The sequence below is a fragment of the Panthera pardus genome, unplaced genomic scaffold (genome assembly GCF_024362965.1).
Source record: "Panthera pardus isolate Hobbes unplaced genomic scaffold, ASM2436296v1 HiC_scaffold_4, whole genome shotgun sequence".
Lineage (NCBI taxonomy): Eukaryota > Metazoa > Chordata > Mammalia > Carnivora > Felidae > Panthera > Panthera pardus.
In genome coordinates, this window is record NW_026526969.1 from 9504173 (window position 1) to 9526407 (window position 22235).

A 22235-nucleotide genomic window follows, 5' to 3' on the forward strand; every position below is an offset into this window, starting at 1 on the left:
TAATATGTTTACAAAGTAAGAAGCATCTGTATATAGATACCCATTTTAATTAAGAAATTTAAAAGAAATTCTAAATTGTTAATTTCAAAGAGGAGAGCTTTACCCATTCTCTTTCTTTCATTTTTCTTCACTTGGTCTTCTCTTTCTCTATAGGTGAAGAGTTTTCAAACCTGATGCCAAAGTCATAACCCATAAAAGGAAAAAAGGATAAATTGGCTTTATCAAAATAAAAACATGTTTGGTCTGCTGATGACCGTGATACAACGAATAGACAAGCTACACACTGTGCCTACAAAGAATAGCAAGAGGGAGACTTTTGGTGATGGAACAGTTCTGTAACGTGATTGTGGTGGTGGATACACTAATCTACATGTAAGATAAATGTTCAGACAGCAACACACACACACACACACATTTCAGGGGTAAACAAAACTGCTGAAATGTGAATAAGCTCTGTAGCTAGAACCAATGGCAATATGTGCTTAGAAACTGTACTGTAGTTCTTCAGGACGTTCCTTGGGGGAAATAGTTTGAAGGCTACATGACATAGGATTTCCTGTGACAACTTCCAGTGAATCTATAATTATTTCAAAATGAAAATTTTGCAAATAAATAAGTGCTTTAAAAATAAACTGCTACCTACCCGCCGGTTTGTGAAGACAGAATAACATTCTTTCACTAGTACTGTTTCGATCATGTCCGGATCTGTGATAGCCAATATCCGCTGTCACCCATCATAAAACCTGTGGCAGAAAAAGACTGATTACTTAATATGCCAGGTTCTATAGCTGCAGCCCCTCCTGGAAGTCCAGACTTTTATCCTGATGTGTTACATAATCCAAACTCTGACATCATGATTCGAAATAACATTAGAACATTTGTTAACTCTAGGGAATGTGTATCCGGGTATTTCCCCTGCCATCCTCCATAATTCTTCGTACGTTTAGAATATTTCAAATATTTTTGATGTGTTTTAGACATTACAAATAATTTTTATGTATTATCAAAAAGAAAGTTAGGCTAGTAAATAATGAAGGCAAGTAAATTATCTACGAACAAAAAGATTATGAGTGAGAGTCCACCCACTCAGACATAAAGAATTATAATTTTAAAGAAATATCAAACACATGAAAGGCATATGATAGAATATTAGATGAAAATTGTAGACACGCTGATCACAGATATGTAAGATGTAGCTGCAACTGAAAAATTCTTAGAATGTTCAAAAAGTGATGGTAGGATTATGAATCATTTCTTTGCCCTATTTTCTAAAATGTGCTTCCTCATTTAAGACATTTAATTTATTTTATTTTTTATTTATTATTATTATTTTTTAAAATATGAAATTTATTGTCAAATTGGTTTCCATACAACACCCAGTGCTCATCCCAAAAGATGCCCTCCTCAATACCCATCACCCACCCTCCCCTCCTTCCCACCTCCCATCAACCATCAGTTTGTTCTCAGTTTTTAAGAGTCTCTTATTCTTTGGCTCCCTCCCTATCTAACCTCTTTTTTTTTTTCTTCCTCTCCCCCATGGACTTCTGTTAAGTTTCTCAGGATCCACATAAGAGTGAAAACATACAGTATCTGTCCTTCTCTGCCTGACTTATTTCACTTAGCAAAACACTCTACAGTTCCATCCACGTTGCTACAAAAGGCCATATTTCATTATTTCTCATTGCCACGTAGTATTCCATTGTGTGAATAAACCACAATTTCTTTATCCATTCATCACTAAATGGACATTTAGGCTCTTACCATAATTTGGCTATTGTTGAGAGTGCTGCTATAACCATTGGGGTACAAGTACCCCTATGCATCAGCACTTCTGTATCCCTTGGGTAAATTCCTAGCAGTGCTATTGCTGGGTCATAGGGTAAATCTATTTTTAATTTTTTGAGGAACCTCCACACTGTTATCCAGAGCGGCTGCACCAGTTTGCATTCCCACCAACAGTGCAAGAGGGTTCCCATTTCTCCACACCCTCACCAGCATCTATAATCTCCTGGTTTGTTCATTTTGGCCACTCTGACTGGCATGAGGTGATATCTAAGTGTGGTTTTGATTTGTATTTCCCTGATGAGGAGCGATGTTGAGCATCTTTTCATGTGCCTGTTGGCCATCTGGATGTCTTCTTTAGAGAAGTGTCTATTCACGTTTTCTGCCCATTTCTTCACTGGCTTATTTGCTTTTCAGGTGTGGAGTTTGGTCAGCTCTTTATAGATTTTGGATACTAGCCTTTTGTCTGATATATCATTTGCAAATATCTTTTCCCATTCCGTTGGTTGCCTTTTACTTTTGTTGACTGTTTCCTTTGCTGTGCAGAAGGTTTTTATTTTCATAAGGTCCCAGTAGTTCATTTTTGCTTTTAATTCCCTTGCCTTTGGGGATGTGTCAAGTAAGAAATTGCTGCGGCTGAGGTCAGAGAGGTCTTTTCCTGCTTTCTCCTCTAGGGTTTTGATGGTTTCCTGTCTCACATTCAGGTCCTTTATCCATTTTGAGTTTGTTTTTGTGAATGGTGTAAGAAAGTGGTCTAGTTTCAACCTTCTGCATGTTGCTGTCCAGTTCTCCCAGCACCATTTGTTAAAGAGACTGTCTTTTTTCCATTGGATGTTCTTTCCTGCTTTGTCAAAGATGAGTTGGCCATACGTTTGTGGGTCTAGTTCTGGGGTTTCTATTCTATTCCATTGGTCTATGTGTCTGTTTTTGTGCCAATACCATGCTGTCTTGATGATGACAGCTTTGTAGTAGAGGCTAAAGTCTGGGATTGTGATGCCTCCTGCTTTGGTCTTCTTCTTCAAAATTACTTTAGCTATTCGGGGCCTTTTGTGATTCCATATGAATTTTAGGATTGCGTGTTCTAGCTTCGAGAAGAATGTTGGTGCAATTTTGATTGGGATTGCATTGAACGTGTAAATAGCATGGGTAGTATTGACATTTTGACAATATTTATTCTTCCAATCCATGAGCATGGAATATTTTTCCATTTCTTTATATCTTCTTCAATTTCCTTCATAAGCTTTTTATAGTTTTAAGCACACAGATCTTTTACATCTTTGGTCCGGTTTATTCCTAGGTATTTTATGCTTCTTGGTGCAGTTGTGAATGGGATCAGTTTCTTTATTTGTCTTTCTGTTGCTTCATTATTAGTGTATAAGAATGCAACTGATTTCTGTACATTAATTTTATATCCTGCAACTTTGCTGAATTCATGTATCAGTTCTAGCAGACTTTTGGTGGAGTCTGTTGGGTTTTCCATTTATAATATCATGTCACCTGCAAAAAGTAAAAGCTTGACTTCATCTTTGCCAATTTTGATGCCTTTCATTTCCTTTTGTTGTCTGATTGCTGATGCTAGAACTTCCAACACTATGTTAAACAACAGCGGTGAGAGTGGACATCCCTGTCGTGTTCCTGATGTCAGGGGGAATGCTCTCAGTTTTTCCCCATTGAGGATGATGTTAGCTGTGGGCTTTTCATAAATGGCTTTTATGATGTTTAAGTATGTTCCTTCTATCCTCACTTTCTCGAGGGTTTTTATTAAGAAACGATGCTAAATTTTGTCAAATGCTTCTTCTGCATCAATTCACAGGATCATATTGTTCTTATCTTTTCTTTTATTAATGTGATGTATCACATTGATTTGTGAATGTTGAACCACCCCTGCAGCCCAGGAATGAATCCCACTTGATCATGGTGAATAATTCTTTTTATATGCTGTTGAATTCGATTTGCTAGTATCTTATTGAGAATTTTTGCCTCCATATTCATCAGGGATATTGGCCTGCAGTTCTCTTTTTTTTTTTACTGTGTCTCTGTCTGGTTTAGGAATCAAAGTAATGCTGGCTTCATAGAATGAGTCTGGAAGTTTTCCTTCCCTTTCTATTTTTTGGAATAGCTTGAGAAGGATAGGTATTATCTCTGCGTTAAATGTCTGGTAGAATTCCCCTGGGAAGCCATCTGGTCCTGGACTCTTATTTGTTGGGAGATTTTTGATAACTGATTCAATTTCTTCGCTGGTTATGGGTCTGTTCAAGCTTTCTATTTCTTCCTGTTTGAGTTTTGGAAGCATGTGGGTGCTTAGGAATTTGTCCATTTCTTCCAGGTTGTCCAGTTTGTTGGTGTATAATTTTTCATACTATTCCCTGATAATTGCTTGTATTTCTGAGGGATTTCTTGTAATAATTCCATTTTCATTCATGATTTTATCTATTTGGGTCATCTCCCTTTTCTTTTTGAGAAGCCTGGCTAGAGGTTTGTCAATTTTGTTTATTTTTTCAAAAAACCAACTCTTGGTTTCATTGATCTGCTCTACAGTTTTTTTAGATTCTATATTGTTTATTTCTCCTCTGATCTTTATTATTTCTCTTTTTCTGCTGGGTTTGGGGTATCTTTGCTGGTCTGCTTCTATTTCCTTTAGGTGTGCTGTTAGATTTTGTATTTGGGATTTTTCTTGTTTCTTGAGATAGCCCTGGATTGCAATGTTTTTCCCTCTCAGGACTGCCTTCACTGCATCCCAAAGCGTTTGGATTGTTGTATTTTCATTTTCGTTTGTTTCCATATATTTTAAAATTTCTTCTCTAATTGCTTGGTTGACCCATTCATTCTTTAGTAGGGTGTTCTTTAACCTCCATGCTTTTGGAGGTTTTCCAGACTTTTTCCTGTGGTTGATTTCAAGCTTCATAGCATTGTGGTCTGAAAGTGTGCATGGTATGATCTCAATTTTTGTGTACTTATGAAGGGCTGTTTTGTGACCCAGTATGTGATCTATCTTGGAATATGTTCCATGTGCACTCAAGAAGAAAGTATATTCTGTTGCTTTGGGATGCAGCATTCTAAATATATCTGTCAAGTCCATCTGACCCAATGTATCATTCAGGGCCCTTGTTTCTTTATTGATCCTGTGTCTAGATGATCTATCCATTGCTGTGAGTGGAGTATTAAAGTCCCCTGCAATTACCACATTCTTATCAATAAGGTTGCTTATGTTTGTGGTCAATTGTTTTATATATTTGGGGGCGCCCATATTTGGCACATAGACATTTATAATTGTTAGCTCTTCCTGATGGATAGACCCTGTAATTATTATGTAATGCCCTTCTTCATCTCTTGTTACAGCCTTTAATTTAAAGTCTAGTTTGTCTGATATAAGTATGGCTACTCCAGCTTTCTTTTGGCTCCAGTAGCATTATAAATAGTTCTCCATCCCCTCACTCTCAATCTAAAGGTGTCCTCAGGCGTAAAATGAGTCTCTTGTAGACAGCAAATAGATGGGTCTTGTTTTTTTTATCCATTCTGATACCCTATGTCTTTTGGTTGGCGCATTTAATCCATTTACATTCAGTGTTATTATAGAAAGATATGGGTTTAGAGTCATTGTGGTGTCTGTATGTTTTATGCTTGTAGTGATGTCTCTGGTACTTTGTCTCACAGGATCCCCCTTAGGATCTCTTGTAGGGCTGGTTTAGTGGTGACGAATTCCTTCAGTTTTTGTTTGTTTGGGAAGACCTTTATCTCTTCTTCTATTCTAAATGACAGACTTGCTGGATAAAGGATTCTCGGATGCATATTTTTTCTGTTCATCACATTGAAGATTTCCCACCATTCCTTTCTGGCCTTCCAAGTTTCAGTAGATAGTTCTGCCAGTACTCTTATGTGTCTACATTTAGAGCCTGTTTATCCCTCGCTGCTTTCAGAATTTTCTCTTTATCCTTGTATTTTGCCAGTTTCACTATGATATGTCGTGCAGAAGATCGATTCAAGTTACACCTGAAGGGAGTTCTCTGTACCTCTTGGATTTCAATGCCTTTTTCATTCCCCAGATCCGGGAAGTTCTCAGCTATGATTTGTTCAAGTACACCTTCAGCCCTTTTCTCTCTCTCATCTTCTTCTTCTGGAATACCAATGATACAGATATGATTCTGTTTGATTACATCACTTAGTTCTCTAATTCTCCCCTCATACTCCTCGATTTTTTTCTCTTTTTCTCAGCTTCCTCTTTTTCCATAATTTTGTCTTCTAATTCACCTATTCTCTCCTCTGCCTCTTCAATCAGAGCTGTGGTCGCCTCCATTTTATTTTGCAGCTCGTTTATCCCATTTTTTAGCTCCTCCTGACTATTTCTTAGTCCCTTGATCTCTGTAGTAATATATTCTCTGCTGTCCTCTATACTTTTTTCAAGGCCAGCGGTTAATTTTATGACTATTATTTTAAATTCATTTTCTGCTATATTGCTTAAATCGTTTTTGATTGGTTTGTTAGATGTCGCTACTTCCTGGAGTTTCTTTTGAGGAGAATTCTTCGGTTTCATCATTTTGGATAGTCCCTGGAGTGGTGGGGAACTGCAGGGCTCTTCCTCTGTGCTGTCTGGAGTAACTTGTGTTGGTGGGTGGGGCCCCAGTCAGACCTGATGTCTGCCCCAGCCCACCACTGGGGCCACAGTCAGACTGGTGTGTACCTTATCTTCCCCTCTCCAGTGGCAGAACTCACTGTGGAGTGGTATGGCCTCTGTCTGGGCTACTTGCACACTGCCAGTCTTGTGGTACTGCTTCGATGGGATCTGGTGTATTAGCAGGGGTGGATACGCAAGGTGCACAGGGGCAGGAGGGGCAGGCTCAGCTCACTTTGCCTTTGGTGGTCCGCTTTGGGAGGGGCCCTGTGGCACCGGGTGGGAGGCAGACCCGTGGGAGGGATGGATCCACAGAAGCACAGTTTTGCGTGTTTGCACAGTGCAAGCAAGTTCCGTGACGGGAATTGGTTCCCTTTAGGATTTTGGCTGGGGGATGGGCGAGGGAGATGGCGCTTCCCAGCACCTTTGTTCCCCGCCAAGCTGAGCTCTGTCCTCTGGGGCTCAACAACTTCCCCTCCCGCTCTCTGAGCAGAGTTGTTGACTTATAACATTCCAGATGTTAAGTCCCACTGGCTGTCAGAACACACTCCATCCAGCCCCTCTGCTTTGCAAGCCAGACTCGGGGGCTCTGCCTTGCCAGGTGGGCTGGCTGCCCCTCCACCGCCCTGACTCCCTCCTGCCAGTCCATGTAGCGCACACTGCCTCTCCACCCTCCTACCCTCTTCTGTGGGCCTCTCATCTACACTTGGCTCCGGAGAGTTCGTTCTGCTAGTCTTCTGGTGGTTATCGGGGGTAAATTAGGCAGATGTGGGTGGAATCTAGGCAATCAGTAGGACGCGGTGAGCCCAGCGCCCTCCTACACCACCATCTTCCTACCTATTATGTTTAAATGGCTCTTTTTATCACTTGGTCTGTGAGGAGTCTGAGAACATAAATGTTTAGAGACTTCATTTCCTGGATTCTAATTGGAGTCTGTAGTATCTTTCAGCTGTGTAAATACAGAGCGGGGAACAAGACTACCACACCTCACTTTTCTCTACCCTTGCAGGATGTAAAGCTCCACTAGGATGGATCCCTTTTGTCTTCTTTCTCCTAGTGGGCATAATTTGTCTCTAAACAGTTCCCTAAGTAGAGTGCATGATAGGTCAATAAAAGCTAAACTCTGGGAGGAGCCAAGACAGTGCAACAGCATGGAAATTTTTTTTTGCATCTCTCAGCTCTGAAATGCAGCCAGATCAACACTAAACCATCTTGCACACCTAGAAAACTGACTTGAGGATTAACACAACAATCTGCACAATGTGAACCACAGAACTTGGCAGGTATGTGGTGCAAAGAGGTGAGCTGGGGAAGAGAGAAGCTGTGGAGGGCAGGGAGCTGTTTTTGCTTGCAGAGAGGACAGAGCCAGTGGGGAGAGTACAGGAAAGCATCCACACACATACCGTTCCTGAAAGCAAATGGAGAGAAAAGAAAGTATGCAAGGGACTGAACAAAAAAGGGAGAAAGGAGAAAGAAGAGGTTTAAATTCCATTAAGACTCTATAAACAGGGAGAGCACAGAGTCTGAAACTCCACAGATTGATACCTGGTGGTGCTCTGGTGGAAAGGGCGAATCCTGGGAGCAGAAAGAAGGTTCCGAAGGGTCTTTGGGCCACACGGTGAGAGGTGGTTCCCTGCTGGGAGGACAACTGGTAGAGGCTGTGTGGCCACCAGCAAAGGTCCCAGTGGACCCTGGAGAACAACCACATTTGCTAGTGCTGGGACAAGGAAGTTAAGGGGGAAGCCTGGTGCCAGATGTGTGTTGTGATTTACCATAATCCCCGAAACAGTCCTGTTACATGATCGCGTGCACTTTTTCTGGGGCAGGCTGGCACCCAACCATTGCTCAGTGAGACCCACCCCCAGAGGGTCAAAACAGGTTAAAGCCACAGTCCCTCAGAAGTGAGGAGTTGGGAAACACAGACGCATCTGGGATAAAACTTAGGAGGGAGGTGATGCCTGGCAACCTGATGGCTTGGTCACAGACAGTATAACAGCATGGAGTGGATGGAAGCTGGAGACAAAGGATGGGTGTGTGATTGCTGATTGGGGAGAACAGAGTTCTGATACTAGAGACTGGGTAGCTGGGTGACGCCATTTTCACCCTTCCTGCGCATGCACATACACACCTACGTGTGCCACAACAATCCACCCCAGTAAGCTAAGCAGCTCCATCTAGTGAAGAACAGAGATGTTACACTAAGCCCCACCCACTGGGCCAACCTCGCTCTTTAGGAAAACTACGAGTCTCTTTGCCTGCTTAGTTTACAGATTATAAAGTGCTTCATAGTTTGACTTCAAGTCGAAAACCATGTAATTTCAAATGTATTTCAGTCTGTTCACTGGTCCATCTATTCAATTTTTTTCTTTTCTTTCATTCTTGAATACAGAAAGAAAAATTTTTTTCCCATTTTTATTAAAAATAATTTCCTTTAATTTTTTCTACTATATTTTTTACTTTTTTGTAAATTTTGTAAATTCTATTTTGCTTCCATCATTTCATTTTATTCTATTTTAGTGTACTCATTTTTTCAAATTTTCAAATGTTTTCCTTTTTTTCTTTTCTTAGCTTTCCCCTTTTTCTCTAATCTCTCAACCTCCTTCCAACACCAGACCAAAACACACCTAGGACATAGCATCATTTGATTTTTTTGTGTTGTTTTTAATTTTTTAACTTTGTTTTTTACCTTATTAATTCCTTTTCTTCCTTTAAAATCACAATGTGAAGGAATTCACTCCAAAAGAAAGAACAGGAAGAAATGACAGCCAAAGTTATGCAACACAGATACAACAAGATGCCTGAACCAGAATTTAGACTCACGATAATAAGAAAACTAACTGGTGTTGAAACTAGATTAGAATCCCTTTCTTTGGAGAGAAAAGACATAAAAGATAGGGTGAAATAAAAAATGCTATAACAGAGCTGCAATCTCGAATGGATGCCCTAGTGGCAAAGATGGATGAAGAAGAGCAGTGAGTCAGCGATATAGAGGACAAATTTATGGGGAATTATGAGGCAGGAAAAGAACAGGTAAACTAAGGCAAAAGAGCATGTTTTAAGAATTAGGGAAATCAGTGACTCATTAAAAAGGAACAACATCAGAATCATAGGGGTCCCAGAAGATGAAGAGAGAGAAAAAGGAGAAGAGTTATGTGAGCAAATCATGGCAGAAAATTTTCATAACCTGGGGAAATACACAGACATCAAAATCCAGGAAGCACAGAGGACTTCCCCTAGATTCAACAAAAACTGACCATCAACAAGGCATATCATAGTCAAATTCACACAATACTCAGGCAAGGAAAGAATCATGAAAGCAGCAAGGGAAAAAAAAAGTCCTTAACCCACAAGGGAAGACAGATCAGGTTTGCAGCAGACCTAACCACAGAAACTTGGCAGGCCAGAAAGGAGTGGCAGGATATATTCAATGTGCTAAATCGGAAAAATATGCAGCCAATAATTCTCTCTCCAGCAAGGCTGTCATTCAAAATAGAAGGAGAGATAAAAAGTTTCCCAGACAAACAAAACTTAAAGGACCACTAACCCAGCCCTGCAAAAAATTTTAAGGGGGACTCTCTGAGGGGAGAAGAGATGGAAAAAAAAAGACCAAAAGCAAGAAAGACTAGGAAGGACCAGAGAACACCACCAGAAACTCCAACTCTACAGGCAACATAATGGAGATAAACTCATATCTTTTAGTACTCATTATAAATGTCAATGGACTCAATGCTCCAATCAAGGTACCAGGGTACCAGAATGTAAAAGAAAACAATATCCATCTATATGCTGTTTACAAGAGACTCACTTTAGACCTAAAAACACCTTCAGAGAGAAAGTAAGGGAATGGGCATTGAGGAGGACACTTGTTGGGATGAGCACTGGGTGTTGTATGGAAGCCAATTTGACAATAAATTATATTAGATAAACAAACAAACAAACAAATAAAAGAAAGTAAGGGGATGGAGAACGATCTATCGTGCTAATGCTAGCCAAAAGAAAGTTGGAGTAGCCATACTTACATCAGACAATCTAGACTTTAAAATAAAGACTGTAATGAGAGATGAAGAAGGACATTATATCATAATTAAGGGGTCTATCCACCAAGAAGACCTAACAATTGTAAACATGTATGCTCCAAACGTGAAAGCACCCAAATATATAACTAATTAATCAGAAACATAAAGAAATCACTGATAATAATACCATAATAGTAGGGGACTTCAACACCCCAGTTACAACAATGGACAGATCATCAAAACAGAAAATCAACAAAGAAACAGTGGCTTTGAATGACACACTGGACCAGATGGACTTAACGGATATATTCAGAACATTTCATCCAAAAGCAGCAGAATACACATTCTACTCCAGTGCACATGGAACGTTCTCCACAAGAGATCACATACTGGGACACAAATCATCTCTCAACAAGTAAAAAAAAATCGAGATCATGCCATGCATATTTTCAGACCACAATGCTATGAAACTCAAAATCAACCACAAGAAATTTTGAAAAGGTAAAAAATATTTGGAGACTAAAGAACATCCTACTAAAAAATGAATGGGCTAACCAAGAAGTTAAAAAGGAAATTAGAAAGTACATGGAAGCCAATGAAAATGATAACACCACAGCCCCAAACCTCTGGGATGCAGCAAAGGTGGTCATAAGAGGAAAGTATATAGCAATCCAGGCCTTCCTAAAGAAGTAAGAAAGGTCTCAGATACACAACCTAACCTTACACCTTAAAGAGCTGGAAAAAGAACAGCAAATAAAACCCAAAACTAGCAGAAGACAGGAAATAATAAAGACTAGAGCAGAAACTAATGCTATCAAAACCAAAACAAACAAGCAAACAAGCAAACAACAAACAAACCAGAACAGATCAATGAAACCAGAAGCTGGTTCTTTGAAAGAATTAACAAAATCGATAAACCACTAGCCAGTTTGATCAAAAAGACAAGGAAAGGACCCAAATAAATAAAATCAAGAATGAAAGAGGAGAGATCACAACCAACACAGTAGAAATAAGAACAATAATAAGAGAATATTATGAGCAATTATATGCCAATAAAATGGGCAATCTGGAAGAAACGAACAAATTCCTAGAAACATATACACTACCAAAACTGAAACAGGAAGAAATAGAAAATTTGAACAGACCCATAACCAGTAAAGAAATAGAATTAGTAGTCAAAATTCTCCCAAAAAACAAGAGTCCAGGGATAGATGGCTTTCCAGGGGAATTCTACCAAACATTTAAGGAAGAGTTAACACCTAGTCTCTTGAAGCTGTTCCAAAAAATAGAAATGGAAGGAAAACTTCCAAACTCTTTCTATGAAGCCAGCGTTACCTTGATTCCAAACCCACACAGAGCCCCCACTAAAAGGGAGAACTATAGACCAATTTCCCTGATGAATATGGATGCAAAAAAATCCTCAAGATGATACTAGCCAACTGGATCCAACAATACATTAACAGACTTATTCACCATGACCAAGTGGGATTTATACCTGGGATGCAGGGCTGGTTCAAAATCTGCAAAACAATCAATGTGATTCATCACATCAATTTAAAAAAAGGACAAGAACCACATGATCCTCTCAAAAGATGCAGAGAAAGCATTTCACAAAATCCAGCATCCTTTCTTGTTAAAAACCCGCAAGAAAGTAGGAATAGAAGGATCGTACCTGGAGATCATAAAAGCCATATATGAAAGTCCCACCTCTAATATCATCCTCAATGGGGAAAAACTGAGAGCTCTCCCCCTAAGGTCAGGAACAATACAGGGATGTCCACTCTCGCCATTGTTATTCAACATAGTATTGGAAGTCTTAGCCTCAAGCAGTAAGACTACACAAAGAAATAAAGGCACCCAAAGCATCCAGGAGAAAGTCAAACATACACTCTTTGCAGATGACGTGATACTCTAAAACCCAAAAGGCTTCACCAAAACCCTGCTAGAACTGATCCATAAATTCAGAAAAGTTGTACAACATGAGATCAATGCACAGAAATCGGTTGCATTCCTATACACCAACAATGAAGCAACAGAAAGAGAAATCAAGGAATTGATCTCATTTATAATTGCACCAAAAACCATAAAATACCTAAGAATAAACCTAAGCAAAAAAAGATGAAAAATCACACACTGAAAACTATAGAAAGCTTATGAAAGAAATTGAAGAAGACACAAAAAAGTGGAAAAATATTCCATGCTCCTGGATAGGAAGAACAAATATTGTTAAAATGTCAATACTACCCAAAGCAATCTACATATTCAACGCAATCCCTATCAAAATGACACCAGGATTCTTTACAGAGCTAAAAAAAACAATCCTAAAATTTGTATGGAACCAGAAAAGACCCCGAATAGCCAAAGCAATCTTGAAAAAGAAAACCAAAGCAGGAGGCATCACAATCCCAGACTTCAAGCTGTATTACAAAGCTATAATCATCAGGACAGTATGGTACTGGCACAAAAACAGACACCCAGATCAATGGAACAGAATAGAAACTCCAGAAATGGACCCACAAACGTATGGCCAACTAATCTTTGACAAAGCAGGAAAGAATATCCAATGGAATAAAGACAGTCTCTTTAGCAAGTGGTGCTGGGAAAACTGGACAGTGACATGCAGAAGAATGAACCTGAACCACTTTCTTACACCATACACAAAAAATAAACTCAAAATGGGTGAAAGACCTAAATGTAAGACAGGAAGCCATCAAAATCCTCGATGAGAAAGCAGGCAAAAACTTCTTTGACCTTGGCTGCAGCAACTTCTTACTCAACACGTCTCCGGAAGCAAGGGAAACAAAAGCAAAAATGAACTATTGGGACTTCATCAAAATAAAAAGTTTTTATATGGTGAAGGAAACAATCGTCAAAACTAAAAGGCAACCGATGGAATGGGAGTAGATATTTGCAAATGATATATCAGATAAAGGGTTAGTATCCAAAATCTATAAAGAGCTTATCAATCTCAACACCCTTTAAACAAATAATCCAGTGAAGAAACGGGCAAAAGACATGAATAGACACTTCTCCAAAGAAGACATCCAGATGGCCAACAGACACATGAAAAAATGCTCCACATCACTCATCATCAGGGAAATACAAATCAAGACCACAATGAGATACCACCTCACACCTGTCAGAATGGCTAACATTAACAACTCAGGCAAAAACAGATGTTGATGAGGATGCAGAGCAGAGGATCTCTTGCATTGTTGGTGGGAATGCAAGCTGGTTCAGCCACTCTGGATAACAGTATGGAGGTTCCACAAAAAATTAAAATAGAACCACCCTACGACCCAGTAATTGCACACTAGGCATTTATCCAAGGGATACAGGTGTGCTGTTTTGAAGGGACACATACACCCCATAGTTTATAGCAGCACTATCAACAATAGCCAAAGTATGGAAAGAGCCCAAATGTCCATTGATGGATGAATGGATAAAGAAGATGTGGTCTATATATACAATGGAGTATTACTCGGCAATAAAAATGAATGAAATCTTGCCATTTGCAACTACGTGGATGGAACAGGAGGGTATTATGCTAAATGAAATTAGTCAGTCAGAGAAAGACAAATGTCATATGACTTCACTCATATGAGAACTTTAAGAGACAAAACAGATGAACATAAGAGCAGGGAAACAAAAATAATATAAAAACAGGGAGGGGGACAAAGCATAAGAGACTCATAAATATGGAGAACAAACATAGGGTTACTGTAGAGTGTGTGTGAGGAGGGATGGGCTAAATGGGTAAGGGGCACTAAGGAATCTACTCCTGAAATCATTGTTGTACTATATGGTAACCAATTTGGATGTAAATTTAAAAATATATAATTTAAAAAAGAAAGAAAAAACAAAAACAAAGAATAGCCAAATTATGGGAAAAGCCCAAGTACCCATCCACTGGTGGATGGATAATCAAGAGGTGGTATATATATACACAATAGAATATTACTTGGTGATCACGAAGAATGAAATCTTGTCAATTGCAAAATGTGCATGTAACTAGAGTGTATTATGCTACGTGAAATAAGTCAGTCAGATAAAGACAAATATATGATTTCACTCATAGGTGGAATTAGGAATCAAAACATGAACATAGAGTAAGGGAAGGAAAAATAAGATAAAAACAGAGAGGGAGGCAAACCAGAAGATACTCTTAAATACAGAGAACAAACAGAGTTGCTGGAGGGGAAGTGCAGAGGGGATGGGCTAAAAGGCTGAGTGGCATTAAGGAGGGCACTTGTTGTGATGAGCACTGGGTGTTATATGTAAGTGATGAATCACTAAATTCTACTCCTGACACCACTACTATACTATATGTTAACTAACTAGAATTTAAATAAGTGAAATAAAAACATAAAATCAATATTAATGCAAAGAAATCAATAAAGGATAAAATAACATAATTTAAAATAAAGACATGTTCACTAGGTTAATTTTTTTTAATGTTTATTTATTTTTGAGAGAGAGAGACAGAGTGCGGTCAGGGGAGGGGCAGAGAGAGGGAGACACAGAATCCAAAGCAGGTTCCAGGCTCTGAGCTGTCAGCACAGAGCCTGATGCAGGGCTTGAACCCACAAACGGAGATCATGAACTGAGCTGAAGTTGTACGCTAAACTGAGCCACCCAAGTGCTCCCTCCTTTTTTTTCACTAGGTTAATTTTGTGTAAGTAATTGACCCCAAAAAATGGGAGAGAAAAAAATAAGAAAACCAGAGAATAATGTCAGGAATTCTACCATCTGACCAATAGAGGTTTCAGAACAGAGAATACATACAATGAAATAATTCAAGAAAATTTCCCACAACTGAAGAGCAAAAGTTTCCAGATTGAAAGTCCAATGCACTGCACCACTCACTACAGCCTTTGAACACAATGTGGTGAGTTAGATTTCAGTATAAATTTAATAAAAAAGATAAAATCAGAAATACAGTTCCTCAGCCACACTGGCCAAATTTCCAGTGCACAATACCCCCATGTTACTGGAGGCAACCATATTGGACAACACGGATACAGAACATTTGCATCATTGCAGAATGGTCTCTTGGACAACTCTGCCTAGAATAATGGATGACAGCAGATCCATGAAGGCACACCATCATAACATTTCTGTACACCAAGGACAAAAAGAAAACCCCAAATTCTTGCAGAAAGAGTGAGAGGAGCAAGACATAGGTTACATACAATGAATCAGAAACCAGAAGGGCAGGAATCTTCTCAGCAGTGATAGTACAGACAAGTCTCTATGTCTACAAGTTCATGGAGAAACATCTAGCCCACCTAGAATTCTATGCTCAAATCATCCATCAAGCATGAGGGTAGAGCAGAGATATATTCAGACATGGCATTCTTAAAAAAATTTCACTCTTCATCATTCTTCTAAAGGCTACAAGGAGATGGTCTCTACAGAAATGAGGGAGAAAACCAAGAAAGATCAGGCTGAGAAAACCAGTTTTGTTAAAACTACCATAGTACTGTTCAACTTTTTAAAGCATGTACATCTATAAATTTGAGTTTTGAATAAGATAACTTTTTAGAAGCCTCCATCAAGTATCAGCTCCTCCCAACCACCACTGGGGACAAGTGATCCTTCTCTTGAATTAAAGCACTGAGACTGACCTTCTGCCACATTAAATCTGTCTACTCAAGGGTCTAACTTTTCCCCACCAATAGGGCACATCTTGGACTGATCCAGAGCAGTATCTAGGAAATGTTTGTGTATCTAAAGAAAAGCCAGGACCAGTCCTTCCTGCTGACCTTCTAGGCATGTTTGAGGTTCAGACGAACCTCCTGATAGCAGGTGTTGGGAAATCCCCAAATGACAAAAAAAAATGAGAGGTACTGGTGGAGTCCATGTGCTATTTCCAATACGTGTTTCCCAAACAGCCTCAAGATATTTTACTGAAGGCCTACTGTGTGCTCAGCAGTGTGTAGGCCCTGAGAGGAAGGCAATGGGGCCAACATTATCCTCACAGTCATCTTTGCCTTTTGTGGGCTGGGGGTTCCATCTTATCAGTGAGACTAATGAGCTTGTCTGGATGCAGCACAGCATAAGGAGTGAGGCCACAGGTCATAGGGTTCCACCTTTTCCACCCTCTCATCTTGAGGAAGTCATTAACCTCTCTGTGCATCAGTTTACTCAGAGGGATGTTAGGAAGATTAATGAGAAATCTGTAAAACTAAAGCCTTGAACTCCAACAGTGACAGTCTTTCCATTTCATCTTTGTTAATCAATAAATTGTGTTATGGTTCCAACTGCAGATATGAGAGACACAGTGCTTTTGAAAATACACAATGCTCAAAGAAAATGTAACTTTTTAATTTTTCAGAGATGACAGCATCAACACCGTGAGACCCTTCCTGGAGTAAGATTGGGGAGGGAGAATTTCTTGCCACCATAAAACAACTTCTTGGTCACTTGAGTAACAAGTTTTCTGAGTTCAGTCTTCTGACCCTGCTTCCCATAGCCCTTTCTCTGCTCCTCCCAGAATGTGCTCAGGATGTTTGGGGGTGTGACTTCTGGACTGGGAAAGTAGGCCTCAAACCTTCTCTCTGCCTGGGACTTACCGGTGACACCTGCTCCCTGCCCTGGTTCTACAGAGGGTCCTTGATGGTCTGCAGCTGTGTCCATGCTTCTATCAGGCCTGGGAGTTGCCCCTGATGACCTGGGCCCTTCTCACTGACACCTAGGACCCAGCCCCACCCTCAACCCAGCTTTAATGAGAGTGTATGTTCACTGCTTTCAGCCCCTAGCCCTCCTGTGACAGGCACCTGTAGGCCCACAGGCTGTCCACAGATCCTGGTATAGGCTGAATTGTATCCTCTCCAACTCTGTATGTTGAAGTGGTAACTGCTAGCAATTAAAAACATGACCATAGTTGGAAATGTCTTTAAAAAGGAAAAGAATGTTAAATGAGGTCACCAGCATGGGCCTTGATCCAACATGACTGGTGCCCTTATAAGAAGAGGAAGTCAGGACACAGACATCCATAGAGGGAAGACAATGTGAAGACACAGGGAGAAGTTGACCATCTGCAATCCATGGAGAGAGGCTGCAGAAGGAACCAACCTTGCTGACCCCTTGATCTTGTATTCCCAGCCTCCAGAATTGTGGAAGAATAAATTTCTGTTGTTGAAGCTCCCCAGTCTGTGGTATTTTGTTGCAACAGCCCAGCAAATTAATACTGATCCAATCTCATTGGGCTTGAACAAGGAATCTGGGGAACACTGATTATACAGTAATTATGTTTCTGTCTCTATGTCCAATGCAATTATGAGATCCTCCTGAAAGGGAGCCATAACTTCCTTATTTCTATATTTTTGGAGGCTAAGAGGGTTATAGCTGGTGTAATTTTGAAGCAACACAAGAATTATGGAATAATCTTTTTGAACAAACACCTTCAAATTTCAGTAAGGTGGAGAGTGCAAAGTTCATATTACTCTGTAAATAGACCAATTAATTAATCATGAGCACCAGTTGTTGTGGCATAACACAAAGGGTCATGAGGCTTAATGATGTAAACCCCTTTCAAGTCACTGGAAAAGGAAGGGTCAAGCTTTAGCCAATGTGGCCACAGCCATGACAACATTGACACCTGGAGGAGCTGGCTTTTAGTCCAGTGCTTCCTTCTTGCTCTTAATTCAAGATAAGTCAATTTGCCAAAAAGCAAGATATTAGACCTCACATATTCCATCACTCTCATTTCTCTGTCAGAGACAGAGACATAGTTCAATAAAAATAGAGAGAACACTAGTGTGGGCTTATCGGAAAGCCACCACAGCACCGATGTGCCCACAGAATCGGGGCAGTGGGGGGAGGGGCAAAGAAAGGACAATGCAGGAGATGGGCAGGTGTCATGGCACAGCATAAGTCCTGATATAAATTAGTGAAGTGTGTTTACAGGAAAACCCTCTTCTTCATATCATAGGCTTAGGGGTAGAGGAAGAACTGAAACTCAGTATCTTCAGGAATCTAGTGACTGAGTCATTCAGCAAGCTGGCTCTTCAGCAAATAGATTTGTGCTAAACTGGGCGATTTCCATCGCTTCTCCAGCTGACAAGAGCCTGCACAGCAAGTATGAATCTCAGTGACCTTGGCCAGCACTGTAGGTGGCTCACTTCATGTCTGGTATCATGTCAGAGCATCATCTGCATTAACATCTTTGATCATTACAAAAACCCCACGGTAGATGCATCACTGCATCACAGGTGGGGAAACTGAGTCTCCCCAGCATTGAATAACTAGATCCTCCAAACTTTAGGTGGCAGAGATGGCTAATGAATCCAGGAGAGTCTGCACCTCAATCAGCACAGCCTAATGCCAGCAGTAATCTTCAGCCTCCCAGAGAACAACTGCTGGGACCCTGACTCTTTATATATGTATAGACACACTACATATGTATTCACACAGACACATACACACACACACACACACATACCTGTATACATACCTGTATACACACACATACACATATGGACACAGACATACTTCCACCACCACTACCACCACCACCACCACCTGCTCCCTGCCCAGCAAACCCAGCTGACAGTCATGCTCCTGGACAGTCTGCAGAGTTTCCTGCTGCAACCATCCAAGATGTTCCAGCTCCTCGATCTCTGTATTAGTTTTGCTCTGTAACAAATTACCCTAAAACACAGTGGCATAAAATGATGATCCCATTATCTTGGAATCTGTGGGTGAGGAATTCAAAAGTGATTTAGCTCAGTGTTTCTGACCTGAGTCTCTCATGAGGCTACAGCCAAGCTGTTGGCTGGGGCTGCCGTCATCTACACATTGGACTGAGCTGGATATCCTACATCAAAGGTAGCTCACTTGTGAAGCTGGCTGGTCAGCACTGATTGTGGCAGGTCTCAGGTCCATGCCACATGGCCACTTAACAATCCTCACAACATAGCAGCTGGCGTTCCCTAGAGAGAGGGGCAAGGTGGAAGCATCTTCATCTCTTATGACTCAGCTCCAGAAGCCACACACCCTCAGCCCCACAATATCCTCCTGGTTTCATAAGCCAGCCCTGTTCACGGGGCAGAGACTACACACCAGTAGGAGGGAGACACTGGGGAACTCTTCAAAGCTGGCTACCCCCCACAGCTACAATGTTGTCCTACTGAGAGGCATGCTGGAGCCCTTGTTGCCTTGGTGCCCAGGAGGCCCAGCATGTGACAGGGGCTCAGTAAAGTCAGTATTTTCCTTTCTTCCCTTTGTCCTGACCCATGGGACTCCAAGGGCCAGCCCTGCTTAGACTTCATCACTTTTTTCTCTGAGCTCACCCACAACCCCACAGTTGCCTCCACAATTCATAGGAACTGTAAGATGGTGACTTCCTCTAGATTCCCACAATAGTCATCTCTCTTCCACTGTAGTGAAGGAGGGATATTCCAATGATTTAATGTAGTGTGACAGATCACCCCAAAGGATTAAACAATCTATTTTGCCCATGAATCTGGGGTTGACCAGATTCAGGTGGGCAGCTCTTGTTTCGGGGTCTCATGTGGTTGCAGACAGACTGGTGCTGAAGTCATCCTGAAGGCTCTGTTCATATATCTGCATATCTGCATTGGAGAGACTCAAACAGCTGGGGGCTGAATACCAGAGGCTCCTCAGACATTTCTTTCTTTATAGATACATTCACAGATGATAGGTAGATAGATAGATAGACATGATTGACAGATGGGATAGATAGATTAGATAGATAGATAGATAGATAGATAGATAGATGGAATAGATAGATACACATGACAGATAAATAGGTACATATGGATAGATGATAAAGAGATATAACGGGTAAATAGATGATAGATAGAATCCTATATACTTACATACAGACTTATAATACTACACTTACAAAAAATGTATTAACATCTTCACACAAGATTACTTGGATTGAAAAAATTCTTGGCCTAAAGGAGTGAATATGGAAGTTCACATACTCAACAGGGCTTTCCAGCCCCATGGACACTCACCTACTCTGCAGAAGTCAGTCTGTCACAGGAGAGAAAACAAATCTCTAAATTAGCTAATGTTGACTTGGCATTTCCAGGTCCCACCTATTTTTGACCCCTGAAGAGATAATCACATCTCATCCCAGCTTTTCATGCATCCTGGACACTGAACAGCCCGGACATGACCAGACAGACTGGTCGGAACTCTGGCACCAGAAAAGCAATCTTAAGGGAGGACTGGAGAAAGCCCACTGAATGCAGTGGGAAGGTTTCCCTCCTGTCACTGCAGTGAAGACCTGCCCTCAAGACCATCCATGCTTAGTTGTGATGACTCTTAGCTTTTAAAATGAAAACTGCCAGTTGTTTGACCACATACAAGGGTGTTATTTGGGAAAAAAAGAGAATTGCAATCCAGGACAAACAAGCTGTAGCAAAACTTAGGCCAAGTTTGAAGAATGAAGATGAGGTATACTTTTTTCCAGGAGAAAAGGGGAGGCTGGGAAGGGGGTTATAAACTGAAGTGCATGGAGTAACCTGGGAGTTTGAAGTGTGGTGTCTTCTCATTGGCAGAGTTCTTGTTGTGGAGAAGGGTTGCTGGGTTATAGTGACAAGGGAAGCCCTTCTTCCTGCAGCTGGGATAGTAAAGTAGTGCAAGGTCAAGTCTGTCTCTTCCTATTGGGTCTGAGTGGTAGGGTGTGACAGTGCCCCCTGCCAAACCTCCCCACTCCATTTCAGTGGGGGTCACATGACTAATTTTCACATGACAAAGGCACTTCTAGAATGGGGATATTGCTACTGCTCTTTGGAAAACTCCTGAACAGCATCGGCTGATACACCACTAACTTCATAGTTAAAGCTCTCTGAATGATGTATGTGATTACTTTCTAAAATGGCAGATGGAAGCTGGAGTTGACAAGGCTGGAGCCCAAATGTCAAAACTGACATGGCCTCCTGAGGACTGAAGATAATACAGCCATGAAGGTAATAGCTGACATTGATTACATGCTCGCTGCGTGCTCCCTGGTCTGTGTCCTAAGTACCTCACACACACACATCATCTGATTCCATCATCACTTCAGATAGGCACTGGCATTATTCTCCTATTTTACAGAATCTGAGGCTCTAAGTACCAAGGCAGTAAGGTGTTAAGTAATTAGTTCAAGGCACCACGTGTAAGTGTCTTTAGAGGAGGAAGGTGCCAAATTCTGTCACTGGGCAGCATACTCACTCCCCAAAGGCTGAGACTACTGGCTCTTATTAGCTCACAGTTGTCCCATTCTCAGGGACTCGCTCTTGACCAAACTGAAGCCATTTCACCTGGGAATTAGTGCCCAGTCCAATACCAACCAATGGGGTACAAGATGCCATCTCCTGTCTCAAAGTGACATCCACTCTATAATACAATTCCTGCCCCAGGGCTCATCATGAGATCAGGCTCCCCCAAGACCACACTCACTCAGCTTTTCCTCCTGCTCTACCCCACTTCCCTCAATCCTTTCCCCCAAGATCACTCCCTGAGTAAAACATTTGCTTCAGAGCCCCCATCTCAGGCTCTGCTTTTAGGGAACCCAGCCTGAGACAATGACTAAACCTGAACTAATTTGTGCACAGTAGTATTCGCTGAGGGGCATACAGGTGCTGAAAGGCAGCCCAAGCCCTAAGGGCCCAGCTATGTAAAAGTGGCACCTTTCCCTCATTTACCCAAAGCCATTGATTCATCAAGACTCAGTCCTGATGAGCTGGGATTCAAAACTCAGGAATTCCAGTTTCAGAGATCCCCGTCTCTCAATCACTGTGTGGTGCTGCCTCCTTGTATTAAATAATACAAGTCAGACGAAGGCAAGGGAAGGGGAGAGCTGT

The 22235-nt window shown here is 41.0% G+C and overlaps 1 long non-coding RNA gene across 1 annotated transcript in view; it reads right to left on the bottom strand.

The window, feature by feature from the left end:
- LOC109251252 (uncharacterized) overlaps positions 1 to 13244 on the bottom strand; it is a 33601-nt gene extending 20357 nt beyond the window's left edge. The window contains exon 1 of the long non-coding RNA XR_008419098.1: positions 13096 to 13244. This is a non-coding gene — a long non-coding RNA (uncharacterized LOC109251252). The remainder of the gene's footprint in view (positions 1 to 13095) is intronic.
- Between the last annotated feature and the right edge of the window lie 8991 nt (positions 13245 to 22235).